Raw genomic sequence first — 8,278 nt, forward strand, 5'->3', positions numbered from 1 at the left:
AACATGTCTTTCTGCATTTTCAGTTATCTCTAAATGGATATTAAATGAGGATGTTCCTCACATTTGCTGTGACAGTCTGGTGGCAAGCTACAGTGTATATAGTGTGTATAGTTTGTAGACCCAGGGTCACCATGTACAGATATAGCACCTGCCTGATAACACTGTCCATGCCTACCCCAGCTGTGTTACAGGGCTCATTTGGTAGTATCAGAGTTTGTTTACATCTTCCTAAGGACCCTTTTAAAATGGAGGGTTGGGAGAGCCTAGGAGTAGTCTGGAGCCTATCTGGATCAGCTAAGCCTGCAGACTCCTGTGCCTGGAAAGCACAGCCAAATTCACCCTTCCCTGGAAGGTGCTGTGCTCTTTCCGTCTCTCCACGTCCTCAGTGGAGCTGAGGGCTGGTTTCTGGTTCCTCCCCATAGATCTCTCTGCTCTGACACTGTCTCTGTCACTATGATCCATCCATAATTATACAGCAGTGCCTCAGAGAGCATTCTGGGTGTTATTAGCACCAATTCTTAGAAAGAGAGCCACTCCATCAGAGAATCTGAGCCCTTCTGAGGCTTTTCCCAAGTGTATGCTTTCTTGCTCTTTCTTAAGGGTTGAATTCATTGACATTTAATTGTTAAGCAGTGGAAACAGTCGATGTACAGGGTTCCAGTTTGCTTTGAGGGCAAATTTATAGTAGAGGCACTCTCTTTGCCAAGTACCTGTTTTGGTAGTGCTCCCTGACCTAGCACTGCTTGAAACACCTTCGACAGCAAGGAGGGAACAGCTTACATAGCTCTCACAGAACTAATGGTGAACCAAAAGTTCTACTTTCCTGGGGCTTAAAGAAAGTCCAGGGCCTGGGAAGAGTGCCCATTGATGGACTCACAGGAAGGTGCGAGGAAAGCCCTGACTAGGACTTGTACAATGCTGAATAAAAGTGTTGAAATAACACATCTTTCCTTGTCCCTGATGTAAGGAGAAAGTCCTCAGTCTTGCAGGACAGAGGTTGATATTTCCTATGGATTTTTTTTTTTATTAACTTGAGTATTTCTTATATACATTTCGAGTGTTATTCCCTTTCCCGGTTTCCAGGCAAACATCCCCCTCCCCCCTACCCTTCCTTATGGGTGTTCCCCTCCCCCATTGCCGCCCTCCCCCCAACAGTCTAGTTCACTGGGGGTTCAGTCTTAGCAGGACCAAGGGCTTCCCCTTCCACTGGTGCTCTTACTAGGATATTCATTGCTACCTATGAGGTCAGAGTCCAGGGTCAGTCCATGTATAGTCTTTAGGTAGTGGCTTAGTCCCTGGAAGCTCTGGTTGCTTGGTATTGTTGTACATATGGGGTCTCGAGCCCCTTCAAGCTCTTCCAGTTCTTTCTCTGATTCCTTCAACGGGGGTCCTATTCTCAGTTCAGTGGTTTGCTGCTGGCATTCGCCTCTGTATTTGCTGTATTCTGGCTGTGTCTCTCAGGAGCGATCTACATCCGGCTGCTGTCTGCCTGCACTTCTTTGCTTCATCCATCTTGTCTAATTGGGTGGCTGTATATGTATGGGCCACATGTGGGGCAGGCTCTGAATGGGTGTTCCTTCAGTCTCTGTTTTAATCTTTGCCTCCATATTCCCCGCCAAGGGTATTCTTGTTCCCCTTTTAAAGAAGGAGTGAAGCATTCACATTTTGATCATCCGTCTTGAGTTTCATTTGTTCTAGGCATCTAGGGTAATTCAAGCATTTGGGCTAATAGCCACTTATCAATGAGTGCATACCATGCGTGTCTTTCTGTGATTGTGTTAGCTCACTCAGGATGATATTTTCCAGTTCCAACCATTTGCATACGAATTTCATAAACTCGTTGTTTTTGATAGTTGAGTAATATTCCATTGTGTAGATGTACCACATTTTCTGTATCCATTCCTCTGTTGAAGGGCATCTGGGTTCTTTCCAGCTTCTGGCTATTATAAATAAGGCTGCGATGAACATAGTGGAGCACGTGTCTTTTTTATATGTTGGGGCATCTTGTGGGTATATGCCCAAGAGAGGTATAGCTGGATCCTCAGACATTTCAATGTCCAATTTTCTGAGGAACCTCCAGACTGATTTCCAGAATGGTTGTATCAGTTTGCAACCCCACCAACAATGGAGGAGTGTTCCTCTTTCTCCACATCCTCTCCAGCATCTGCTGTCACCTGAGTTTTTGATCTTAGCCATTCTCACTGGTGTGAGGTGAAATCTCAGGGTTGTTTTGATTTGCATTTCCCTTATGACTAAAGATGTTGAACATTTCTTTAGGTGTTTCTCAACTATTCGGCATTCCTCAGCTGTGAATTATTTGTTTAGCTCTGAACCCCATTTTTTTGCCTCTTTTTTCTTTTTTTTTTGGTTCTTTTTTTCAGAGCTGGGGATCGAACCCAGGGCCTTGCGCTTCCTAGGCAAGCGCTCTACCACTGAGCTAAATCCCCAACCCTGAACCCCATTTTTTAATAGGGTTATTTGTCTCCCTGTGGTCTAACTTCTTGAGTTCTTTGTATATTTTGGATATAAGGCCTCTATCTGTTGGAGGATTGGTAAAGATCTTTTCCCAATCTGTTGGTTGCCATTTTGTCCTAACCACAGTGTCCTTTGCCTTACAGAAGCTTTGCAGTTTTATGAGATCCCATTTGTCGATTCTTGATCTTAGAGCATAAGCCATTGGTGTTTTGTTCAGGAAATTTTTCTAGTGCCCATGTGTTCCAGATGCTTCCCTAGTTTTTCTTCTATTAGTTTGAGTGTATCTGGTTTGATGTGGAGGTCCTTGATCCACTTGGACTTAAGCTTTGTACAGGGTGATAAGCATGGATCGATCTGCATTCTTCTACATGTTGACCTCCAGTTGAACCAGCACCATTTGCTGAAAATGCTGTCTTTTTTCCATTTGATGGTTTTGGCTCCTTTGTCAAAAATCAAGTGACCATAGGTGTGTGGGTTCATTTCTGGGTCTTCAATTCTGTCCCATTGGTCTATCTGTCTGTCTCTGTACCAATACCATGCAGTTTTTATCACTATTGCTCTGTAATACTGCTTGAGTTCAGGGATAGTGATTCCCCCGGAAGTCCTTTTATTGTTGAGGATAGTTTTAGCTATCCTGGGTTTTTTGTTATTCCAGATGAATTTGCAAATTGTTCTGTCTAACTCTTTGAAGAATTGGATTGGTATTTTGATGGGGATTGCATTGAATCTGTAGATTGCTTTTGGTAGAATGGCCACTTTTACTATATTAATCCTGCCAATCCATGAGCATAGGAGGTCTTTCCATCTTCTGAGGTCTTCTTCAATTCCTTTCTTCAGAGTCTTGAAGTTCTTATTGTACAAATCTTTTACTTGCTTGGTTAAAGTCACACCGAGGTACTTTATGTTATTTGGGTCTATTATGAAGGGTGTCGTTTCCCTAATTTCTTTCTCGGCTTGTTTCTCTTTTGTGTAGAGGAAGGCTACTGATTTATTTGAGTTAATTTTGTACCCAGCTACTTTGCTGAAGTTGTTTATCAGCTTTAGTAGTTCTCTGGTGGAACTTTTGGGATCACTTAAATATACTATCATATCATCTGCAAATAGTGATATTTTGACTTCTTCTTTTCCGATCTGTATCCCCTTGACCTCCTTTTGTTGTCTGATTGCTCTGGCTAGAACTTCAAGAACTATATTGAATAAGTAGTGAGAAAGTGGGAAGACTTGTCTAGTCCCTGATTTTAGTGGGATTGCTTCAAGTTTCTCTCCATTTAGTTTAATGTTAGCAACTGGTTTGGTGTACATGGCTTTTAGTATGTTTAGGTATGGGCCTTGAATTCCTATTCTTTCCAAGACTTTTATCATGAAGGGGTGTTGAATTTTGTCAAATGCTTTCTCAGCATCTAATGAAATGATCATGTGGTTCTGTTCTTTCAGTTTGTTTATATAATGGATCACGTTGATGGTTTTCCGTATATTAAACCATCCCTGCATGCCTGGGATGAAGCCTACTTGATCATGGTGGATGATTGTTTTGATGTGCTCTTGGATTCGGTTTGCCAGAATTTTATTGAGTATTTTTGCGTCGATATTCATAAGGGAAATTGGTCTGAAGTTCTCTTTCTTTGTTGGGTCTTTGTGTGGTTTAGGTATAAGAGTAATTGTGGCTTCATAGAAGGAATTCGGTAGTGATCCATCTGTTTCAATTTTGTGGAATAGTTTGGATAATATTGGTATGAGGTCTTCTATGAAGGTTTGATAGAATTCTGCACTAAACCCGTCTGGACCTGGGCTCTTTTTGGTTGGGAGACATTTAATGACTGCTCCTATTTCCTTAGGAGTAATGGGGTTGTTTAATTGGTTTATCTGTTCCTGATTTAACTTCCGTACCTGGTATCTGTCTAGGAAATTGTTCATTTCCTGCAGATTTTCAAGTTTTGTTGAATATAGGCTTTTATAGTAAGATCTGATGATTTTTTTGCATTTCCTCTGAATCTGTAGTTATGTCTCCCTTTTCGTTTCTGATTTTGTTAATTTGGACACAATCTCTGTGTCCTCTCGTTAGTCTGGCTAAGGGTTTATCTATCTTGTTGATTTTGTCAAAGAACCAACTTTTGGTTCTGTTGATTCTTTCTATGGTCCTTTTTGTTTCTACTTGGTTGATTTCAGCTCTCAGTTTGATTATTTCCTGCCTTCTACTCCACCTGGGTGTATTTGCTTCTTTTTGTTCTAGAGCTTTTAGGTGTCCTGTCAAGCTGGTGACATATGCTCTCTCCTGTTTCTTTCTGCAGGCACTCAGCGCTATGAGTTTTCCTCTTAGCACAGCTTTCATTGTGTCCCATAAGTTTGGGTATGTTGTACCTTCATTTTCATTAAATTCTAAAAAGTTTTTAATTTCTTTCTTTATTTCTTCCTTGACCAGGTTATCATTGAGTAGAGCATTGTTCAATTTCCACGTATATGTGGGCATTCTTCCCTTATTGTTATTGAAGACCAGTTTTAGGCCGTGGTGGTCCGATAGCACGCATGGGATTATTTCTATCTTTCTGTACCTGTTGAGGCCCGTTTTTTTGACCAATTATATGGTCAATTTTGGAGAAAGTATCATAAGGAGCTGAGAAGAAGGTATATCCTTTTGCTTTAGGATAGAATGTTCTATAAATATCTGTTAAGTCCATTTGGCTCATGACTTCTCTTAGTCTGTCTACATCTCTGTTTAATTTCTGTTTCCATGATCTGTCCATTGATGAGAGTGGGGTGTTGAAATCTCCTACTATTATGTGTGAGGTGCAATGTGTGTTTTGAGCTTTAGTAAGGTTTCTTTTACGTATGTAGGTGCCCTTGTATTTGGGGCATAGATATTTAGGATTGAGAGTTCATCTTGGTGGATTTTGCCTTTGATGAATATGAAGTGTCCTTCCTTACCTTTTTTGATGACTTTTAGTTGAAAATTCATTTTATTTGATATTAGAATGGCTACTCCAGCTTGCTTCTTCCAACCATTTGCTTGGAAAGGTGTTTTCCAGCCTTTTACTCTGAGGTAGTGTCTGTCTTTGTCTCTGAGGTGTGTTTCCTGTAGGCAGCAGAATGCAGCGTCCTCGTTGCGTATCCAGTTTGTTAATCTATGTCTTTTTATTGGGGGGTTGAGGCCATTGATGTTGAGAGATATTAAGGAATAGTGATTATTGCTTCCTGTTATATTCATATTTGGATGTGAGGTTATGTTTGTGTGCTTTTCTTCTCTTTGTTTTGTTGCCAAGACGATTAGTTTCTTGCTTCTTCTAGGGTATAGCTTGCCTCCTTATGTTGGGCTTTACCATATATTATCCTTTGTAGTGCTGGATTTGTAGAAAGATATTGTGTAAATTTAGTTTTGTCATGGAATATCTTGGTTTCTCCATCTATGTTAATTGAGAGTTTTGAAGCATACAGTAACCTGGGCTGGCATTTGTGTTCTCTTAGGGTCTGTATGACATCAGTCCAGGATCTTCTGGCCTTCATAGTTTCTGGCGAAAAGTCTGGTGTGATTCTGATAGGTCTGCCTTTATATGTTACTTGACCATTTTCCCTTACTGCTTTTAATATTCTTTCTTTATTTTGTGCGTTTGGTGTTTTGAGTATTATGTGATGGGAGGTGTTTCTTTTCTGGTCCAATCTATTTGGAGTTCTGTAGGCTTCTTGTATGCCTATGGGTATCTCTTTTTTTAGGTTAGGGAAGTTTTCTTCTATGATTTTGTTGAAGATATTTACTGGTCCTTTGAGCTGGGAGTCTTCACTCTCTTCTATACCTATTATCCTTAGGTTTGATCTTCTCATTGAGTCCTGGATTTCCTGTATGTTTTGGACCAGTAGCTTTTTCCGCTTTACATTATCTTTGACAGTTGAGTCAATGATTTCTATGGAATCTTCTGCTCCTGAGATTCTCTCTTCCATCTCTTGTATTCTGTTGGTGAAGCTTGTATCTACAACTCCTTGTCTCTTCTTTTGGTTTTCTATATCCAGGGTTGTTTCCATGTGTTCTTTCTTGATTGCTTGTATTTCCATTTTTAATTCCTTCAACTGTTTGATTGTGTTTTCCTGGAATCCTTTCAGGGATTTTTGCGATTCCTCTCTGTAGGCTTCTACTAGTTTATTACTGTTTTCCTGTGTTTCTCTAAGGGAGTTCTTCACGTCTTTCTTGAAGTCCTCCAGCATCATGATCAAATATGATTTTGAAACTAAATCTTGCTTTTCTGGTGTGTTTGGATATTCCATGTTTGTTTTGGTGGGAGAATTGGGCTCCGATGATGCCATGTAGTCTTGGTTTCTGTTGCTTGGGTTCCTGCGCTTGCCTCTCGCCATCAGATTATCTCTAGTGTTACTTTGTTCTGCTATTTCTGACAGTGGCTAGACTGTCCTATAAGCCTGTGTGTCAGGAGTGCTGTAGACCTGTTTTCCTGTTTTCTTTCAGCCAGTTATGGGGACAGAGTGTTCTGCTTTCGGGCATGTAGTTTTTCCTCTCTACAGGTCTTCAGCTGTTCCTGTGGGCCTGTGTCTTGAGTTCACCAGGAGGTCACTTGCAGCAGAAAAGTTGGTCTTACCTGTGGTCCCGAGGGTCAAGTTTGCTCGTGGGGTGTTGCTTATGAGCTCTCCGTGGCGGCAGCAACCAGGAAGATCTGCGCCGCCCTTTCCGGGAGCTTCAGTGCACCAGGGTTCGAGATGGCATTTGGTGTTTTCCTCTGGCGTCCGAGATGTGTGCAGAGTGCAGTCTCTTCTGGTTTCCCAGGCGTGTCTGCCTCTCTGAAGTTTTAGCTCTCCCTCCCACGGGATTTGGGTGCAGAGAACTGTTTATCCGGTAGATCCCTTCAGGTCTGGCGGTGTCTCAGAAGCAGTGGTCCTGCTGCTCTTGGGCCCTCCTCCACGGGAACCCAGAGGCCTTATACAGTTTCCTCTTGGGCCAGGGATGTGGGTAGGGGTGGGCAGTGTTGGTGGTCTTTTCCGCTCTGCAGCCTCAGGAGTGCCCACCTGAGCAGGCAGTGAGGTCTCTCTCCCACGGGATTTGAGAGCAGAGAGCTGCTGCGGGCCGGGATCCGCGGGTTTGGGACTCCCGGTAAACACAGGAAGTGCCCGGTCCCAGAGGAATTCTGCCTCTGTGTGTCCAGAGTTCACCAGGCAGGTCTCTTGCAGCAGAAAAGTTGGTCTTACCTGTGGTCCCGAGGCTCAATTTCGCTCGCGGGGTGCTACCCACTCCTATGGATTTTTAAAAGGTACGGGCTTTTGTTTTAATGAGGTATTTCCTTTGAATCCCAGTTTACAGAGTGTTTTTTTTTTTTTTATTATTAACTTGAGTATTTCTTATATACATTTCGAGTGTTATTCCCTTTCCCGGTTTCCGGGCAAACATCCCCCTCCCCCCTCCCCTTCCTTATGGGTGTTCCCCTCCCAACCCTCCCCCCATTGCCGCCCTCCCCCCATAGACTAGTTCACTGGGGGTTCAGTCTTAGCAGGACCCAGGGCTTCCCCTTCCACTGGTGCTCTTACTAGGATATTCATTGCTACCTATGGGGTCAGAGTCCAGGGTCAGTCCATGTATAGTCTTTAGGTAGTGGCTTACTCCCTGGAAGCTCTGGTTGCTTGGCATTGTTATACTTTTGGGGTCTCGAGCCCCTTCAAGCTCTTTCAGTTCTTTCTGTGATTCCTTCAATAGGGGACCTATTCTCAGTTCAGTGGTTTGCTGCTGGCATTCGCCTCTGTATTTGCTGTATTCTGGCTGTGTCTCTCAGGAGCGATCTACATCCGGCTCCTGTTGGTCTGCACTTCTTTGCTT

General features: G+C 42.7%; 1 non-coding gene across 1 annotated transcript; it reads right to left on the reverse strand.

Annotated features, from left to right (window-relative positions):
- Positions 1 to 2,375: 2,375 nt before the first annotated feature.
- Positions 2,376 to 2,456, reverse strand: Trnap-agg66 (transfer RNA proline (anticodon AGG) 66). The gene has a single exon. It is a non-coding gene; the product is annotated as a tRNA-Pro (tRNA).
- Positions 2,457 to 8,278: the final 5,822 nt, after the last annotated feature.

This window comes from Rattus norvegicus, chromosome 5 (assembly GCF_036323735.1).
Source record: "Rattus norvegicus strain BN/NHsdMcwi chromosome 5, GRCr8, whole genome shotgun sequence".
NCBI classification, from domain to species: domain Eukaryota; kingdom Metazoa; phylum Chordata; class Mammalia; order Rodentia; family Muridae; genus Rattus; species Rattus norvegicus.